The 22,113-nt window shown below is 36.7% G+C and overlaps 1 long non-coding RNA gene across 1 annotated transcript; it reads left to right on the top strand.

The window, feature by feature from the left end:
- The first annotated feature begins 10,177 nt into the window (after positions 1-10,177).
- Positions 10,178-16,936, top strand: LOC117395255 (uncharacterized). The gene is made up of 4 exons (XR_004543484.3): positions 10,178-10,343; positions 13,007-13,206; positions 13,731-14,018; positions 15,888-16,936. It is a non-coding gene; the product is annotated as an uncharacterized LOC117395255 (long non-coding RNA).
- Positions 16,937-22,113: the final 5,177 nt, after the last annotated feature.

The raw sequence follows: 22,113 nt of genomic DNA, 5'->3' as shown, positions 1-22,113 counted from the left end.
TGGCAACAACAGTGTATAGTAACTGTATTTACTATTTTTAGTGTAACCAATAATTGTTCTTTCTCCAAATGCCTCCAAAGGGGTAGAATGAGCAATATGAGCAATGGGGCAGCAGTGTGGAGTAGTGGTTAGGGCTCTGGACTCTTGACCGGAGGGTTGTGGGTTCAATCCCCAGCGGGGGACACTGCTGTTGTACCCTTGAGCAAGGTACTTTACCTAGATTGCTCCAGTAAAAACCCAACTGTATAAATGGGTAATTGTATGTAAAAGTAATGTGATATCTGTATAATGTGAAATAATGTATAATGTGATATCTTGTAACAATTGTAAGTCGCCCTGGATAAGGGCGTCTGCTAAGAAATAAATAAATAAATAAATAAATAAAAAAAATATGTCCCAGATAGTTTTAAGTTTCGGGGGGAAAAAAGCCCTTCTTCAGCTGTGTATTATTATTCTATTTCTTAGCAGACACCCTTATCCAGGGCGACTTACAATTGTTACAAGATATCACATAATTTTTACATACCATTACCCATTTATACAGTTGGGTTTTTACTGGAGCAATCTAGGTAAAGTACCTTGCTCAAGGGTACAGCAGCAGTGTCCCCCACCTGGGATTGAACCCACGACCCTCTGGTTAAGAGTCCAGAGCCCTAACCACTACTCCACAGTGCTACCCTATGTATAAACACACTGCAGTAAATAAGACTAGTGGCATTTGTAATCCAATACAAGAGAATCGTTTGCTGGTTGTAGATAAAGTGCAAATCTATGCATGTGTCCCTGGTGAAAGATGTGGACACTTGGGTATTAACACTGCAGGAAGCTAGTAAGAAAACACTTTGTCGGGATTCAGTTGATGTGTGTTCTAGGAAATCAGAGTCTCTCAGCATTCACACGGACTCACAGAAACTAAAGCTGCACACCACTAGTGGCTAATTTTCAGACCGGGGCTTGATTTTTAGCATGAATTCAACTGGTACAGTCGCCTGACAACAGTAGAATTTCTGACCTGACACTGGGTTTTGAGTCATCAAACATGCAACACCAGTAAATATTTAAAAAAAAAAAAAAAAAAAAAATCAAATAAAGTGTATTTCAACACAATATAGCCATATGGTTTGAAATTTCAAAAACATACATTTTCAAATAAACGTAGATGAATGTCAAAAGTACCGATAGGACTACAGTGCCCATGTATGATCAGGTTCAAATCTTGTTTTTTTATTTTTGACGGGTCAAATGTAAAGGCTTTGCGACGTTGTTTTTAATGTAGGGCACACTGAATCTCTGATGGGTCTGTGTATCACAAGGTATAGCAGTACCTATAGAAGTACGTGGGCAATCACTTTCAACTTATCATAATCCAAACATTAACAAAAGTACGTCACCCATAACACAAACGTTCAATCCTAATACTGTGTGAAGTCAGGCCAAGGTTTTGCACTTCACGGACAGCCTCTCTATGGTTGTCATGGGAATTGCTTGCTGTGAAACACGATGCGGTATCACACCTTTTGTATATCAACCACAAGGGACGCAAACCCTGTCTTTAAATTCTGGTAAACAACTGTGTCAAGGGAAGGTGCTCCTACAGTAACTGCTCAATTCTGCCCACCAGTGATGTCTGTCTCCTCTGTATCATTGCACCTGAACCACAGAGTAGGAGTTTTGGGGGTTTCTGTATTTGGAAATTAAATGTTTTTAACACAGTGTATATGGGAAGTGCTCAAAAAACAAACTTAATTAATGCCATCAAAAACAGAAAGCAAAGGGAGACCTTTTTAAGAAATTGCTCATTATTACACATGCAAATAATTTAATCAAATGCATTTCTCGAAAGTGATATTTATGGTAGTGTCAGTTTTATGACTGGTAAATATGAGTGATATTAGTGTGTGCCAATATCCAACCAAAGTGATATTCTCAGGCGCTTTTCCCCTCACTGACTATATTCTGGTCAGGTGATTTCAATGTGGTAAAAATAAGCAGAGAGTTACCAAAAATATATTTACAAAAACATCACAGTGAAAACACATATATTTCTGAACCGTAACGGTCATAGTGTTTCTCCCTAACTTCTGTTTGATTAAAATCCAAATGGCTGTTTTGTTTTTTTTCAGTCTTGATCACGACTGAATCTGCAGTTTCCATCTCTGTTAATCTATGTTCGCTTGCAAGATGATTTACAGCTAAAACGTGACACAGCCTATCAAGTGCACCAAACCCATTTCCTGGAAACTACCCTGATCTCAGTTTGACACAACGCTAAAATAGTAAAAACACAACAGCTGCTTGTGCAAAAATAACACCTAGACTTGTTTCTTCTTGCTGATAGAGTGCTAATAAATTTTTTTTAAAAAGTGCTTGAGTTTCCTAAACTTGTTCAGGTTTGAGAAGCTTAAAAGGAAACGGTGTGTTATAAAATACAGTGAAACCAATGTAAGATCATCTAGGTTGTAATTCAATATCAGGATCATGAATACTTGTTTTAGGTATGGGCAATGTTAGTATTTTTTATTTTACACTGCATTCTTTGACCCATAAATTAGCTTGCAGATAAACGGAGAGGCTGCCTGTAAGGAAGCCATGGGCAGGGGGGCAGGACAGCTGCCCTCTCCCGTTAGACGAAGCCCAAAAGCAGGTGGACGCTGGGGAGGAGGAGGCGAACTCTGTCGCACAGCGGGGAGCGTAATGGATTGAGGTAAGACATAAATCCTTTCCTTGCTGATCAATGGACTTATTGTTTATCGAAGGACACATAAGATACTAGCTATTCGATTTTAACTATTTGTTCTGGTATTGGAAGCACCTAAAATATGCTTGATGTTTACATGTTGTGATCTGAGGTTAAAAGTAAGTTCCCTGCCAGAACCACAGCTTTGCTTAATTGATTATTGATTTTTTTGGCCGCTGATCTTGCCTCTCAAGGGGAGAAGGAAGCTACCACCCTCTGAAAGGAGGGACTGATCTGGCGATGACAAAACCAGGCACTTCTGCCCCATCAAGGGGACTGCCTGTAATAAAGTGGAGACTGATCGAAGAGGGAGCAAGAAATAATTATCCCTCCCCCTTAATCTCAGCCTAGGGTTCTAAATACAAGCGGTTACATTTCTCCAGGGAATACACAGAATAAGAAGCATGAAAATGGGATAAGTCTGTGTGAAGGTAAAGGGGCTTGACTATGAGTCCAGGAGCTGGTGTTCAGTTATATTTGCCTGCCATAGATGTAATGTACAGCTATGGCCAAAGGTTTTGCATCACCCTACATAATTAACTATTTTTGCTTCATAAAGTCGAATGAAACCTACTTAATAATGTTACGTTTGCATATTGAATTACAGACCGCTTTGTAGTTTTCCCATATACTTAAGATTGAAAAATGTGACATTTTGAAATCTGACATGAAATACTGTACTACTAAAATGACTTTTGCGATATCATTTTGTAGTTTCTTTGATTACATGATGTTAAATAAAATATCTACATTATGTTCATATAGTTTATTTTTGATTTATTTATTTTTAATATGTCTCAACCTTAAAATTATAGGTGATGCAAAACTTCTGGCCATAGCTGTATGTGGAATCTGTCTTTATATGTGCTTGTTCTGTGGCCAGTGCCATTGGCCCTCAGTAAATATTCCAAATTCATCAGGAAGATGTTCTGAATAGGGAATTTGTTTAAATTTTTTAATCCTCAACAATGATAATGCACTCTTGGCATGACAGTGCAGTTTATAAAGCCGTGAGAGCCAATACAAGATTCAGGTTGTATCCAGTTCAGGCTTCGGGGCATTAGCTAAATGCTTGAAAGACATTGTAGCTGCTCAGAAGGAGGGGAAACCCAGGGAAAGTTGATGTGGATATGCCTTGGAAATGTAGAAGTGAAAGTCCATGTGTATATGGTATATTATTTAGTATGGGTGGCATAGAGACTGTGGATAGCTGCCAAGCATGTGGGCGATATAAGAACTACTCAAAACAATGCACAAAGAGTTAGAACAACTGATCTGCACCACAGCTGACAATGGCCTGTCTAACTCGTGATGAAAACTCAGACAGATCAACACTTCCTTTAATGGGCAATATATATATTTATATGCATAAGGACTGTGCAGGGTTACCAGACTTCCCCGGAAATCTGTGATTGTCCCAGTTTATCAGCCTTAATTTGATGTTCCGGTCGGAAACAGTTAAATTGTTAAATCGTCCCGGTTTTGCCATTGTATCCTCTTTTTTTAAGTACAAAATATAGCATTTATAGCATAACTATATATTAAATATAGCATTTAATATAGCAGAGTGCGCAGCAGTTTATTCTTGGTACAGTAGTTCCACCAGCCAGGTTAGCCTTTTAAGTTAGTCCCAATTGTGTCTTGATTAACACAGCCATTTTTCTAACTGATTTAATTAATTGACATGTTTTGGTCAGACGACAACAGAAAGAAAACAGCAAACTGTATTACACACATTCAACATTTAGCTTTTATATTACAATGAGGCTATGAAGAAAATAAGTCTGGTTTTTCACTCTGGAAATCTGGTAACTCTAGGACTGCGTGTCAGTGGTCTGTCTCTTACATTACAGATTTGTTAGGAATGCCAAAAATTGTCAGGGGCTGTTTCTCCTTACCAAGCTACTGTTGTCCTCCTGGGTGTAAATGGGCTAATGGCTTTGTAGGACTGGACAGCCACTGATTTTATATATATATAACTACAAACTAGACAAGAAACCATTCGAATACATAAGATATGTGGATGATGCATTTGCAATATGGACACATGTAGAAGAATCTCTTGTATTAGCAAATTATATCCACCCCAACATTTCGGTGGATTTAAGGTGGGCAAAATCTGAAATTGAATTCTTAAGACACCTTGGTTAAACTAATAAAAGAGGAATTCCTAAAGGAATGGGTATAAGAATAAAAAAAAATAATCTGTACAACAGAGAAAGGAATTAAATAAATCTTAAGAGGATATAATGAACACATTATTGAGAGAGAATTGAGAAAAGTTGACAAACTCAATAGGAATGAACTACTTGATTACAAGAAAAGGTAAGAGATGGTTAAGAGAAAGTGCCATTAATAATTACATATTCTAAATTATTATCCAGCACTTCAGAAATTGTTTGGAAGCATTTACGTATACTTCATAATTAAGAAAAAATGAAAAAAAATATTTCTGAAAGCAGCGATCGTAGCTTTTAGAAGGGATGCAAATTTGTCTGACATTTTATTCCGCAGTAAATATAAAGGGATCATAGATACATTAAGGGACATTGAAACCATGTAAAAGCACATGTCAAGTGCGGAAATATATTAGTAAAGATAAAAGTGAAATTGTAAATAAAGAAAATAAATTAAAGAAGATATTTGCCATAACATATGCCGGCCTCATTTTAATGTGTTTTCAGACGGGGTGATGAATTGCATAAAAACAGACACAAAATCAGGCTTACACCACACAGGCTAGCATTTTAAATTTACTTTCCGATACTGATAAACAAAAAATCTCCCCAGGCTACGTGATGACAGACCGTTGACGAGTATCTCTGACTCTCAATATGTACAGTAAACATGATCAACACAATAGGCAGTCTGGCAACGTCAGTTTGCTTGCGGCACAATAACTTGGAAATTCACCACTGGTAATAGGTAGTCCCAGAGATCTGTAGTCTTATTTAGAATATACTATCGTTACCTTAAATGTCATGCTTTGTCAAATCAACTAAGGAATTTCCACAAAGACCCTGTCTTATGATCAAAAAGCTGAGAGAAAAGCACACCCTATGCCTGAAGCCTCTATAATTATGGTGTTTTGTAAGAAGCAGACAACTCAGAGTGTGTGTGTGTGTGTGTGTGTGTGTGTGTGTGTGTGTGTGTGTGTGTGTGTGTGTGTGTGTGTGTGTGTGTGTGTGTGTGTGTGTGTGTGTGTGTGTGTTTGTTAAGGCAATTCCAGGAAGTTTACCGCTGGGATACCCATGTGGATGGAATTTGCTTCCTCTATCGGCTGATACGTTTGCATTTGTCACACATGAGGGGGTTTTCTCTCTGATTTCTGTCAGTACAGAAAATAGAAGAATCGGATCAACTGTAAAATGTAATTAGCAATCTCGCCGATAACGGCTCTCAGCTGCATTTCCATCATTCTGAAACCGCACGCTTCACAATCACTGCACAACCCCACGACATGCGTGGAGTCAGCTGCCACACTGCTATTTAACTAGTCAAACTAGTCGACTATACAGTGATAGCCCTAGTTTATTCTGATACAGCATCGATTGTTCTCAGTTTAAGCAGTGTGTAAAATCATTGACAAAAAAGAACGGTTATCTTCAAAAAATGTAAAAACAAAAATCTTTTAAGATGATGTGGGAGAAAAAGATGGTAAAACCACGTGGGTGTGATCAAAATCTAGGATTCACCGGTGATCACGTACAGTAGCTTACTCGAATAAGAGTTCACTTCCCTGCAGAGAAGTTTCATTGTCACCATCTCACCTGACATTTTAAATCAAGCGAGAGTCTCGACCTTTGGACTTAAAAGGGTTAATATACAACCATCATTTTTACATCCTGTTTTTATTTTATTTGTATGTGCTTTTTTTTATTATTGCTTTATTAACACTCTATAACATCGTTGTTAAGAATATATTATATATTTATAAAACATTGATAAAAACATTAATAATTAGCACCTTAATATGTGTTACCAAAAATGATATCTTTAACCTCTGTATTAGCTCAAGAAACTAAATAGAAATCAATCATCTTTTTTTTTTTGCATTCCAATTTTACAGAAGAGTGGATCGTATTAACATGGGCTAACTGGGTATCAACCATCTTAAACATGAAAAACTATTTTTAAAACCATGTGGATCACAGCCCCTTTAATATACCTATTAGAAGACTGTTTACCTTTGCATTATTAACAACCTCTAGGTGGGACTAGAGTCAAAGATCTCAACTCTGCTGAACAGGAAACATTCTCCACAACAACACAGCTGGTAAACACATTGCTTTCCATACAGTGAGCAGCACACCTGTCACCTTCACTCTTTTGGTTAAGTTATCACTACTTCCTTCCAAAAGTACTGGGCCTACGTGCCTTTGTATATCAATCTTTGGAACTCGTTGCTTTCGAACATAAAAACAGCCTCTTCACAATGCTTTTTTTTTTTTAAATCACTTGTAAATATGTATTTTAAAATCTGACCAGGGTTGTAAATCCTGTAAATACTGACTATGCTCAGGATCGTGTAAATTGGAATTGTTTTTATTTTGTTCTGCTTTGTATTTTGTATGGTTTTTTTTCAAGATCGTTTTAAGTGGTTTTTTTTTTTTTGGGGGGGGGGGGGTTTTGAATGATGATTTGATCATTTTATTTCTTGTCGCCTTCTCCTGCCAGGACCCCCTTAAAAATGAGGTGTGTATCTCAAGGGTTCTATCCTGGTTAAATAAATACATTTGGTCAAATAAAATTGCTGTTCAGTAAAACCCACTTAATATCAACCCTCCACTTATTATCATGTTACTATTTCAGTACCAGAAGTGATACCTTATCAGCATTACTACTGTATCAAATGTGTTCTAAATCTCTAGCAATGTCGTGTCTACTCATTGTTCCTTAAAAAGGTTCTACCAAGGTATCCCAGATTTTGCTCCATAAAGTCGAATGAAACCTGCTGAATAATGTTACCATAACATATATAATTACATACCGCTTTGTAGTTTTCCATATACTTAATGGAAAACTTTTGCATTAACAATTTAATATCTTAAATTACAGCTTGTACATAAGCCTGTAATTTGATCGAGGGGTTCTGACGGCAAAGTAAACCACAAGAGCTAAGCACAAGTGCTGTCAGTCAAGCCACGAATCCATGATCTTTAAGGATGTCAGAACAATTAATTGTTATGACATGGCCAGACTCCCTCCAGTTATATGCACTCATAATAAATTGATAATCAATAATTCAATATATATTCCCATATACTTCAAATGGGCCAAGACAGAGGAGATTATTAAAAGTTTCAAGTTTCACACCATAGCTCTGTGGTACATATAGCTGTTCCCTGAGCTCTTATTATCTGTATTGGGTTTGTGTGAGCCAAACAGTCATACAATTACTGGGCTACATGCCAATTAACAGTTATTCAGAGGGAGCCAACAAACTAACCACAAAACCACTCCTCTGTAGAAAAAAATGCACTGTGGATGAACAAATCTGTTAAGAAAGAGCACACACATTTTTAACAATTATTCACCCAAGATGGTTTATTATCAGTCACAGTGGGGGGTTTTTTTTCTGTTTTTTTTTTTGTGCTAGAAGAAAATGGCAACTATACTTTCACGCTACCTCAATATAAAAACACTTTATTAAAGGCACGTTTTCCTTTTTTTGTTGCATAAAATACTTTATGCAATAACATCTAAATGCTTCAATAAATTGTGCAAATGAATAACCGAATAAATGTCAAAACCGTCACTCTCTGCAGTTTAGAGGCTCTCAGAATCGTGTCTAACATCTAAGTACAGCTGGTACCCCAGAGTATGACTGAAACTAAATCATTCCGCTCTAAACCTTAAGAAAGATACATGAGTCTGGAGAGAAGTTTACCTTTAAATGCATCTGATTAACTGGTACACCCCAGCCGCTGCTCTGCACTTGTGTTTGAAGAACAGGCCCAACTTGACTAAAATAGATAACACCGCGATTAAAATTAAAAGAAAAAAGGTTAGTATAATACCCAATGCATTTTTTCATTAATAATACTGAAATCATTACCCAAGAATAAAGCACGCAACTTTATCAATGTTCTTACTCTTGTGTCACATGTCTTCTCATTCTCACATGCACAACTGCAATCGATTGTAACCATATTATACACCCTGGCACCAAGCATACAGTTTCAGTATGAATAGAACCGATAGCTTCAGCATTGATATCATTCTTTATATCATTTCAAAGCATGGTATCTAGTTCCAGATACCATGCTTTGAAATGAAAATACACGTGTGAGCTACAATGTTACTTTCAATGTCACAATTTTTGGCAACACTTTACATTAAGTGTCTCTAATGACTGTGTTTGTACATAGTAGTTACTTTGTAAACGGATGTGCACTTACACATATTTATAATGTTATTATGCATAGTTAAAATGTAACGTGTACATCTTTTTGCATGATATAACCCTAACCCTACGTGTCACACTTTACATTTTAAATTGTGAAAACCACATATTAAAATTGTGATGAAACTTGGTATTACCATTATTTAGCACAAGCTATTGGGAATATCAGTTTTTAGGGAAATTTGGAGGTGTCTGCCTGGGTCCACCTGTATAACACAAGTTAACCCACAGTCATTTTAACAAACCGTTATATTGATACCTTACTTGCTTACCTAATGATATCCAGGTCTTAAATATCACTTATCCAATTTTCATTAAAGCTATTAATTAATTGCCATTTCTTACATACTGTTGAAATATGTCGTGGTTAATTCTGAATTTTCAGATGTGGTGGGGGATGAAAGCTACTGACACACTTGTTACTTGTGTTAAAAATGATTGGAAAACCTATAAAACATGTTCCCCCAGTTAGTCATTTTCAGAATACCGTAATACCGGCTCAACAGAAAGTTTCTTTTTTTACGAGCAAATGCAACCACATTGTAGTTCTGTTTTGTATTGATTCTACTTTGCTTACGGTGACAGGAGAAGGTGCTGTGAAGTAGGCTTTCGTTATTACTAGAGTTACCAGACTTCAGGAGAAGAATGGGATAGTAGTTACTTAGTACATGCATATGTACTTCCGCATAATTACAATGTTATTATGCAGTTACAGTGTACTTAATGTGTAAATCTTACGTATGTAAGTACATTGTAACTATCCACAATAATATTGCAATTATGTGATCATAATAAGCAGAAGAGTGACATTAAGCAGATCTGATATATTTACTTAATATCACAGTTAGTATTAATTTCCTCTAAAACGTGTTTTAAAGTACAGCGTGTTCTCTTATTGTTTCCATCTGTCACACAGGCTTATACAGAAGCCGAAAGAGTGGCAGGCATTTGGATAGGAAACAGTTAACATGCATGTTATTTTTAGCATCAAAAACAAGCCCCCTCATTCTGTACGCATGCAATCTTATCACAAAACACGAACATGCCTACGTGCTAATGCAAGTTCCTTATCATCTAACTCCGGAAATGCACAGGCAGCTTGCACAAACAACAGTTTATTTTTTTTTGTTATTAAAAAAAATCACTTCGTAACCATTGGGGAAAAGAAAAGAAAAAAGGGAACTAAGATATGTGAACTGGGTAAGCTTGGAATTTTTTCATTTCTTACTTCATGTTTTAAAAGTAAGCCTAGTCATACCGCCACAGTCTAAATTAAATCACTTCATTTGTGCGAATTTAGTTTTGGAGCCTTTAAAGTATATGGCTGGTTGGTTACCTATACAGGATTAAAAATCAATCAATCTGAAGTAGCTTCAATGTATTGCCCCCCTACATTTTTTTTACAATGTTAACAATCATTTAATAAGCGATTCTTATTGCAATTGCTTTTTTTGTTTATTTTTTATGTCAAGGTGCTTTGACTATGTTGCTGGATCTTAACTTCTGTAAAGACATGATTAAATGCAATATATCTCTGGCAGCAACTAGAACTGAATAGTCCCTAATTCCTCAAGCAGCTCAACACAATCTTATCAAAGTGTGCAGTTGAACTTTAAGATCAAACAGTGGTGTTGACCTACAACACAGGAAGTGATGATGTTATAAGAAAGCAGTGGTTTAAACTTCACAGATCTAGAGTGTACTTGTAAAAATCTTCCCGCAGTAAAGTAAAAAAAAAACAAACAGGCAAAGAGTTTGCATTTTGTTCCTAATCTGCTTTATCAAGAGCAGGTAATCTGGATAAAACACTGATACTGGAAACGAAGAGTTTATGATACAGTGTTACAGACATACTGCAATTGAATTTAAATATACAACTGACATGTCAAATGAGATCAGAGATTAGATTTGCACGGCAAAGCTTTTGAAGATTAAATGTTACCTGGTTTACTCATTTGACAAGTTTCAGTACCGAGTTAAACAGCAGCTTTAAATGTAATTCTGTTGCTGTTTTGTTTTACATTTCCTTTAGTATCATTTGGTTTTAGTGGATTTTAAGATTGGCTGGAGGTAGCTAGGGTTCCAGGTTTCAAACTGGGATGTTTGTTTTTTTTCAATTCACTGACAACAAAGCAACGCTGAAGTTGTTAACATCACAGAATATAATAACACAATCATAATTTTAAATTAAACACTGGTTATATTTATTGCAGATCATAATTATTATGAACATTATTTTCATTCTACTGTCATTGAATCAAAACATGCACAGAAAGCCAGATATTCAGCTATTTAACACCTTTTTAACATGTGATGTACATATAAGCACAATTATTAAACAAATAATCCATAAAACTGACCGGGACAAAAAATGAAGACTGAAAACCGGGACAAACCCAGTTTTCCTGGGATGTCTGATAACCCTAAAAGTGACAACACTGTGACACTGCAAGTTAGTTCATACTGTTTATATGTCAAAATATGAAAATGTCACCCCAGTAAAACCATTCCAGCAACTCCTACGCTTTCATTTCCCCAATCTCCAAATATGGCAACAGAATTTCAGTAAATGCTGATTTTTTTTATTTTTTAAGAGTGTTGTCATGGGCAGTGTCACCTGTCCTCTAAAGAGATTATTTTGAGAATGTACCAAAGGTTAACAACTTTCTTCTAAGTATTTGTTCTAAATATAAATCACCCTTTGATTCCACTTTGGTTTCTTAGTCCATTAACAAGCACAGTATTTATTTTAAAGCAAAGGGTAACAGTTTCTTACAAATAAATACATATTTTAAAAGGTCTGCTACTACAATGCTATAAAAGGTCTGGGTAACACTTTACATTAAGTGTCTCTAATTACTCACTAGTTACATAATAAATGCACATGTACTTACACATAATTACAATGTTATTATGCACAGTTACAATGCACTCAACGTGTAAATCTTTTTGAACAGTATATGTACCGGTAAGTATATACTCATATCAGAAAAGGGTTAGGGTTAGGTTTAGAGTTATCATGCAAAATAATTTACTTTAAAAAATGGACTGAAGCTATCACTCATTAAAGTTTCCTAATTAATAGGTCAAGACGCAGTTAATACATAATTAAAAGGGAACTACAGCTTTGGTTAAATCACTTGCCCGTTTGCAATGACGTTACCAGCCAGATTTTTTTTTTTTTTTTTAAATTACAGGAATTGCTTCAGTTCCCAAGGCACCAGATGAAGCACAGGCAAGTTACGATTAACAATTTGCAACATTATTACAGTAAACATGTTGCAACAGTTAACCATGGCTGATACTTACAATCAAGTGCTTGACTACATTTTAAGGTTTCCATGAGGACATATTTGTCCTCGCTACTGTGAATCATTTTTTTTTTTATTATTCTTTTTATCTGCTTTATGAATAAAATAAAGTTTTATACTCAGGAGACCGCAAACCTTTAACAGTTGCCAATAATTAATTATATACAGTACTACTCTTATTCCATACCACTGTTTATTCAGTTTCATTTTAACATTTGCTATTCGTATTTCATCAGGTCATTGTTTAGTTTACCTTGTACAGTTTTAGTGAATGAGTCAGGCTCCACAAGTGTTGAAAATCTGCTGTGTGCAGTCTGACCTGGGTATTAACCTTCACATTGCTATCACAAGCACACACACCCGTAGACATTCAGCTGTTCTCTTTAGCAGATTCCCCCTTCTCTCGTTCCGAGTGTAAGCACTTGAACTTTCTAGATACCAGGACACAGCGCAAGCTGCTCCTTCCCACATATATACGTGGCTTCTAGAATACGGGAATATATATTTTAGTAGTTTGAGAAGTGTGATTTTTTTTTTTTTTTTTTTTTGCAGTTGAACTTTAATTGCACTGTACAGTTTGGATAGTCACAAAGGATCCCATTGACAGAACAGCGACAACAGACTGTGGTCGGCTAATGCTGGCCTCCCAAAGGAAAAATTGAAAAGGAGAGGAGAAAGTGCATTTGGTTATGTCCCCAGATTGTGGAACTCTTTGTCCTTTTCTATTAGAGACGCTGCTTCGGTCAATCTTTGTAAGTCAAGATTACAATCTTGCTTTTGTAGTTTAGCCTTTTTAATCTGTTTTTTTGTTTTTATCTGTTTTATTTTCCTCTTTTTGTAATTTTTTGTTTTAACTACCATTCTTAATCATTTCCTATTTTTATGAGTGGTTTTATTTTGATTTTATTATTATTATTATTATTATTATTATTATTATTATTATTATTATTATTATTATTATTAATAATAATGAATACTGCATACTTTTTTCTGTTTTAACCAATGGGTAAATTGCTTTGAGATACAGAGGTATGAAAGGTGCTATATAAATAAAATACATTTAAATTTAATTAAAAAATTTAATTCAAAAATCGACTTGGTTGAAACACAAATATGTGTATATTCATAAAATATAGCAGACCGTGATATTGTTGTGATACAGCCATCTGAAATGTGTTTGCTCCAGATGGAAATTACATGCGTGCAAAACCTGGAAAAAATGAACCAAAGCTGAAATGTCTGCTGATTTTCTGATTTACGGCCCTGCTTTCTTTAGAGCCTGTCCTTTGACCCTGTCCTTTGACCCTGTGAACATCTGCATGTGGCTGACAACAGTAGTCAGCACAGAAACGAGCGTTCCCCCAGAGTCACTTGCGACACTTTGGACAAACTCACATTGATGTCCAACTGGATGAGCAGAAATATAGGGGTACAATAAATCACAACGAGCAAGCAAGAAAAAATAATTGTGAGGTTCTTAAACGCTTGGTTGATTCTGTTTACCTTGGCAAGCAAGAACTGGCATTCAGAGGGCAGGATGAAGGCACCAATTCCTCAAACAGAGGTAATTATGTGGAATTACGTCCTCTGATTTCTGACTACGACAGCATGTTAAGCAATCACTTGTCAATAGCAACAGTATTCTCAGGTACCTCTAACAAGATTCAGAACAGCGTCTTCTCTTCGGTGCCTCAGGTTCTGCTAGATGCAGAAGTACAGGAAGCCGGTATGTAGCTGTGATGGTAGATGAAGCAACCAAAGTTGGAAACGCAGCTCAGCTGTCTTGTGTTTTCAGGTGTGTGACTGACAGTGGCCCGAAAGAACGGTTGTTCTGTGAAAATGTGTTACATTTACTAAAATAAAAATAATAATAAATGCTTTTTAACAGACCAAATTGCCATTGAGCGTATTTTCTGTTTTAGATTCTAGAAGATTGTTACCTTTAAAAATGTGCATGGATTAATTTACCGATTAATCAACTAATGCCCATGAATTAACCAATCAAAAATTGACAGCCCTAATATATATATATATATATATATATATATATATATATATATATATATATATATATATATATATATAAAATACAAAATAGATAGATAAATGTTCATTTTTCATGCATAATTTTTATATAGAATACGCTTTTAGTGTATTATCCATGCTTTTTTACAAAATATATTTGCTTGAGGGTGTTACAGATATACACATACAGACAGCAAACATTCCTTTTTAATTCCCAAGCTGTAGCCAATAACAAACTGCATCACCTGCTGCCCTTAGCCTCCTGACATCAGAGCTATATCCTCTCTTCCCATAAGTGAGATTAAGTCTTTGACCTTTCCATTTCTCAAATATCAGTTCCCTACCCGAACGGGACGTTTTTCTAAATGTGCTTTCCTAAAACTAGACAGGCTTGGATATTACAGTATCGCGGCTGACAACCACAGACTGTGACTCAAGCTAGGGTAAGTTCACGATATACCATCGAACTGGATGGGGAAATTAAACCACGTGCAGTATTGCTCAATACTGTACTTCTCTTCCTTGGGTTGCAGTAGGTCAGAAAAGTGTAAGATAAGCAATACATACAAAATAATGCATTCCACTCAGAGGGATGTTTAAAGCATCCCTGTGGATTCAATGGAGCTCCCACACATGGCTTGTCTCACAGCTGGTATACCAGGGTGTAACCATTAACATGTCCCCCCTGCAACACTCGCAGTAAATGTAAGAAATATCACATAGAACAAATGTGGGTAACAAGTGTCTCTAATTACTGTGTATTAACAAGTAGTTACTTGGTAAATACATGTGTCCTTATACACAATTACAATGTTATTGTGTATAGTTACAATGTACTTAATTAATGTGTAACTTTTTGCATGATCTTATCTCTATCATGAATAACACAAGTGATGTTAGTCCTATTTTCACAGACCAATCACTGCTCCAAGTTATTTTTTTCTTTCCCATAGAAAATGTTAAAGCCAAGTGAAGTTTCAATTTCTTTCACTTCATTTTTGGTGTATCCTTACGCCCAACTCGGCATCAACGTTGGCACTGACTCTTGATCGGGAAGTTGTAATATTTTGGTAGCAGACAACACACACACACACAATCAGCACAAGTGGGAAATTTCGCAAACTTGTCAAATCCGCATTCACGACTTCCGCATTTTAAAACTATTTTTAACACAAAGTTCACAACAGGAAAAGTATAGATGATTTGGGTAGAATTTTGACAAGATGCACATTTAGGTACAAACCGGGCTCTTATTTTGTCAATGGTGTCGTTTCGTGCACGGTACCAGCCGACTAAAAATCATGACATGGATAATGGCATATATTGTGTTCTTTCTTTCTAATTCAAACACGATTTATAATAAATTAATATGTACAGTTGACCCTGACTGTCTCTTTCTCATCCAAAGTGCTCAAAAGAAGACCAGTGATGTAGTGGAGCCAGAACACCCTGTAATGCCCTAGAACGTGTCGGAACGCCCTAGAACGTGCCGGAACACCCCGGAACGCCCTGCAATGCCCTAGAATGTGCCAGAATGCCCTGCAATGCACTAGAACATGCCGGAACCCCCTAGAACGCCCCGGAACACGCCAGAATGCCGTTCCAGTACTATTTGCAATGGTGTAATCGAGCCGGAACACGCTTTATAGGCACGCCGAGTCACATGACTCACATTTCCCGCACAACTGTCTGATTCAGTCAGTAGTCCTCTTGATGCAATGAAAACAGCGTTAGGAACTTCTATTACAAACAACTTCTTTAAGGCTAAAAACACTGACAAAGACAACAGCATCGACAACGACTGTGTGAAGTAATTAGATAAATGCATTACCTATTGTATGTGTTACTAGAAGTTCAGTGTACAATTAAAATGCAAATTTGTATAGTAATAATTGTTGAAGAAAGACAACATTGTAGTGATGTTCCAGTACTTTCAGATTTAAGACTACAACACTGAAGAAGGCATTCTTATACAATAGCTGTGATTTGACCATGGTTACAAAAAGGTAAACGGCAGGGGTTTAGATTTAAAATTCAGTGACACTCCATATGTTGCTGGTTGACCATGGAAATATGTTCAGATTGGGAGTTAGGCCTTGGCTGAAGTTCAGTGCTTCACGCAGACCTCAAGGACACACATCTGAGAGTACATTCCAAAGGAATGAAATCAGAGCTGGCTTCGCAGACCACTCTAACTCCCTGCTTCTCTCTCCACTAACCAGAGGGGAGGGAAGGGTCATAGTGCTTCATATTTGTTTATTGGCAGGGTTTGTACTTGAACAGCCAATTTCTATTTTAAGTAAACTCAACCCCATGTATGATTATATCCTGATCTAATATCCTGATCATATTCACAAAGCCTCAACTCATGAGCTATTTTTAAGTCAAATTAAAATGTGATATTCATGTTATGTACAGCTCTGGCCAAAAGTTTTGCATCACCTAGAATTTTAGGATTGTGACATATATATATATATATATATATATATATATATATATATATATATATATATATATATTATATACACACACACACAATTATATCGTAAAAATCTACCAGACACCATAATATTAGTACTGTATTTCATGTTAGATTTTTAAATTTGTCAGTTTTTCATTCAGTATATGGAAAACTACAAAGCGGTGTGTAATTCAGTATGTTTACGTAACATTATTCAGCTGGTTTCAATCGACTTTATGAAGCAAACTTTGTTAATTCCATAGGGTGATGCAACACCATTGGCCAGTATTGTTGTCACATGAACGCTAACCAAGGTTTTGTAATATTTGTTTTATTAAATTTATCATTGTTACCCCCTTTAAAAGGTGTGCTAGACAAGGGTCTTTAAAATCAATTTTCAGCAATTGATCTGCCGCTTTGGGTTAAGTTTCCCTCTTTATGCTGATACAGCAGTGCTCAGGATGGTGCTGGCGCTTGCTGATAGAAACTCACTTTGGTTGGTCTTGGCTAAGTTTCACTATAACTGAAGAGCAGCTCTTGGATTCATACCCTAGCACCATAACACAGACAAATACAATATTTGAGTCAAGATAGAATACTATTTTAAGTGCCGTACCTCTGGACAGTATTGGAAAAGTCCAAGAGGGCATGAGGGAAGGATTCACAAGGTCAGAATTTCCATATGTTCCTGTCAAGAATATAACAGGAATTACAGAACAACGTCTATTTCCTTTGCTGAAATCCCAGAGCTAGAGTTTGGATTCCCTCCTTCCCTCCATTCCTGGCTTCGGAGCAACCTTCCAAGCGCTCTCCCTGGGAAGGGTTGAAGGGTCACAGTAACAAAACGGACAGGAAAGGAAACAGCCTCCATCTTGTGTTGTTCCACTTCACAGAATATAATGAAGAGTCCCTCTGTGACAAGCATGAAGTGTAGGCCTGTGTGGGCCAAAGGTGGTTAGTGTCAGGGGGAGGAGAAAAATATCATGCAGGCTTTTTGTGAAAACCAAAAGGAAGCTGTGAACTATTTTTGACACAACCACGTGCCTCAAAAATAAAACTACCTCTTAAATAAGAACTTATAAGGCCCTAGTCACAAAAAGTGTTTGTCTGGAGAATCCTAAATGCCAGGACTGAACAGCCTTCCTCATTTTTTTTTTTCAAATCACATGATGATAAGTGTGATGGGGTGAAGCCATAATAATAGTACAGTATTGCATTTTAGGTTTTTTTTTTTTTTTTTTTTTTAAATGTCACATTTTTCAATTTTAGGCAGTTTTTCATTAAGTATATGGAAAACTACAACGCGGTGTGCAATTCAATATGTTAACGTTACATTATTCAGCAGGTTTTCATTGGACTTTATGAAGCAAAATTTGTGAATTCTGTAGGGGGGATGTATTTCCTATTCAAAACAAGTTTACAATAGGTTACAGTTTTCTGGTCCCCTCCAGCTTATAATAGTTACTACTTTGACTGTCAATGCTGGTAGCACGAGTTTAACAGCTGGATTGCTTATTGCTTTCGTAGTTATGTTTTCTGTGGTGTGAAAGGTGCATAAAACACATTGGGTCTTCTCATTCTGGTTTGTTCACTAATAATTATAAATGCCTTGGCAGGATATTGTGCTTTTCCACTGCTAGAGGAGGAGAGTAAATAAAAGGCATGTGGCACCCATCTAAACACAGCTAGCTCGTGGGTGTGTTGGGGCGGGGGTAGATATTTGCAAAATCTTTCCAGTTTACCAGTGACTAGTGGTAGTGTTTGACTGATGCCCACAGATGTTGCTTCTCTTTACTTTTGAGGTCCTTGTGACTGTGGCAAAGGGTTACCAAGCAACCACTAACAAAACTAAATATTTACGATTAGAGAACAATTGCCAGCTAAATGAATGTGGTTCACAATTTTTCTTTCTTTCTTGTTGACCACACTACATCAGAAAACAGACCCTGTTGGTTTTCCAGTTGGTTTACATACAATACAGACTTCACCTTAAGTTAAAAAAAAAGGTAATTAATAATAAAAATTAATATGATCTGGATGGAAGAAGGAGCAGATTTTTTTATTTCCTGATAATTTGTACCCATGTTTTTTTATACTAATTTAAAAAATGCACAATTAATTTGCCTCCTCGCTGCAGTAACCCAATTACAGATCAGGAGGAATGAGATTCAATGTGTGACCTCTGTCAGGCCAATCCGGTCAGTAGGGTCCACTGTAAGGTCCACTGCTTATTGTATTCCCAGCATAGATTTGTCAGCACAGCCAGGACACTGACCTGTGCTCACTGACTGTATGACTCACCCTGCACAACATGCGGCAGTGCCCTAGGGTAAATTTGCATGCCGATTTTTCAATTTTCCCATGCTTTTCCTTTGGCTACATTTATCATAATTTACCACTTTTTTTTTTTTTTTAATATTCTTTAACGTGCCTCTGTGGTTTTACAAGGCTTGCCTATACTTTACCATGCTTACACTATGCTTTATTACACTTTGCTATGCTTTTAGTATTATGAAGGTGCCTTTATCAGGTGAGCCACTCAAGGACCCCTTCCTTCCTATTTACAGCCAGTATGGACCTAGAAAGAGAGTTTTATACATGCATATCACATTGATTACACTGAGTACTGGCAAGCACTTCAATTCACTAATATAGAAAGAGTAAGCAAGATTTAAATAAGGGGAACCCAATCTGTGGGACTCGCATGGTCTTTATTTCGTTCATCCACTGACGTCAAACAGGGCAATAGAGGCAACACAAATAGAAGCAAAATCAGCAGAGATAAGGAACGCGGTGCTAGTTATAAAAAGAACTGACAAATTCACTTCCTGGACCCAGCTATTTTAAGACGAATGAGAAACCACCAATCAACTTGAGCTCTGCTACAATAAAATATCATTTAGTTAAGGGCCTTGTTAACCAGGAAAGATGTGGAGATGTGGGATCATGCTTTCATTACTCCTCCAAATCGATTATTGGAATGCTTGGTTTGCTGGCCCCTTCAGATGTTGCATGCTGCTGCTAGAAAGCTTACTCGTACTGTGTGATTTCAGCATATCAGTCCAGTACTCAATGCCTTCCAGTCTGTGGGGTTTACAAGGTATGCTTACCGTACTACCGATAAGGTCCATCATGCTCTTCTGCAGGGGTGTCAAACTCGGTTCCTGGAGGACCGCAGTGCCTTCTGGCTTTTGTTCCACCCGAGCTCTCAGTTACTTAATTGGTGGTAATCATTTGACCAATTGGACACATTTTATCACTTATTTCCAGGCCTCAAAATGTTTTATAGGTGTAGTGTTCCTTGAATCAAGTGCATTTTTATAAATCGTCACCTGAAAAAGTCTACGACAAATATGAAATATGTCTAATTGAACAAATAATTAGATCAATCATGTTAATTGAGGGCTTAAGTTGGAATGAATACCAGAAGACCCTGCGTCCTTCTAGGATTGGAGTTTGACATCCTTGCTCTTGGGCCTTCTTGGCTTCAAGACTCTCTGGGGCCTTCAGTTGCGATGCCCTCTGTCTGTGGAATTCCATCCCAAACTCAACTGAATATCCCGAAAGCAAACGCAATTGAATATTTTAATTGATTGATTGATTGAAGATGGCTGGTATCTGTGTGCTTTTTCACAGTTGGAACATTTTAGAATATGTACTAAGCTTTCGTGCAGATGGGATATCTGAATATATGAAATTCAAACAGAGAAATGTGCAATCTGCACAGGGGAGGTTTCCACATATGTACATAAGATAAAGCGACAACCACTATAGCAACCGATAAGAAGAATGGCTTATGCTTAATGGAAACCGCATTTAGCCTTTTTTTTTTAACCTCTGTCGTGTTTCTTTTCTAATACTTTTCTGCAATACAAATGGAAACAAAATACTGTGTATGTTGGATTTGAAATGTGTTTTTTTTTTCTTTTCATTTTCCTATGTGAAAGACACACATTACAGTAAACGGGCATTGATTGACAGGCACCATTGTATATGTTTACCATAGTAAAAACATAACAAATGCTGCGTTTAAACTGCCACCGCTTTTTCTCGGTATATGTATTTATTTTGTGTTTCCGCTTAGTGCACTCTGGATTTGAGTTTTGCCCCACAAAGGTCAGCTACAAGGAAGCATTTCAAAAGAAAGAGAATTATGTTTGTAGTAGAATTTATTTTTAAAAGGCAGGTTAAACTGCTTTTTGAAATTAATGACTCTGACATTAAAATGCATGAACAGTTAAGGCTTCTGCGCCTTCGCTTATATGGCTTACAACACCAAGGCTTCATTAGATATTGAGACCAAGATTATTTGGAGCTGCCAGAAGAATGTGAAAAGGCAGAGTGAGTCATTATTGACTGTTTAAGCAACACGGCTCTGGTGTTTTCAGAACAAACACAAGGTGGTATGGAAATCGCACTAATCCAGTGACCTTGTGTGGAGAGAAGAGCTCTTTTTTTGTTGTTATGTAAATTTAGTCTAGCAGACAGACTGAAATCCTTCACCGCTATGTCTGCGCTTATACTGCCATTCTATACATTCTACAAAAGGACATTTTTCAGATAGCAGTCGTTGTCCTGGCACAAAAGCAGCTGGTTTTGGGACAAAAAAAAAAAAAAAAACTTCATATAACTTAAGAAGTTCCCCAAATCCAATGCCAGTAAAATATAAATATTGCTCTTTTATAACCCTGATGTTGAGCTACAGGACTGGGATAATGTTAGATTTTGAAATGTCACATTTTTTCAATTAATGTAAGTCATAATATAAATGACTAAAATTTATGGACGTATTTTGTTAGATACAATTACTTTAAGATAACAGTAATGTTGTAGACTCATACCAACTTGCACTTTCATTTGCTTTACAAAAACACACCTGACCAGTTACACCTGTCTTAAGAGTTTACATTGCAGCTACAACAGCAGGCAGAGATCAGCCAATAAGCTGGTCGGGTTATACAGCACTAGATGTTTTGTTTCAAAGTCACAAGCCCAGCCCTGCACTAAAAGGTGAGGTCATGCGCGAATCAAGTTTTACACAAGGGCATAGCTAGCAACCTGTTTGCAATTCTTTGGAGAATTCAGTCATTCTCAGATGACTTGGCAGAAAAAGAAAAAAAAAAAAACACACTGAAAACGTAGCGAGAGGTTTTCCATTGCCTAGCATTACATT

The sequence above is a fragment of the Acipenser ruthenus genome, chromosome 30 (genome assembly GCF_902713425.1).
Source record: "Acipenser ruthenus chromosome 30, fAciRut3.2 maternal haplotype, whole genome shotgun sequence".
NCBI classification, from domain to species: domain Eukaryota; kingdom Metazoa; phylum Chordata; class Actinopteri; order Acipenseriformes; family Acipenseridae; genus Acipenser; species Acipenser ruthenus.
Note: the sequence above shows the minus strand (reverse complement) of the source record. Positions and strands in the feature narration are given on the sequence as shown.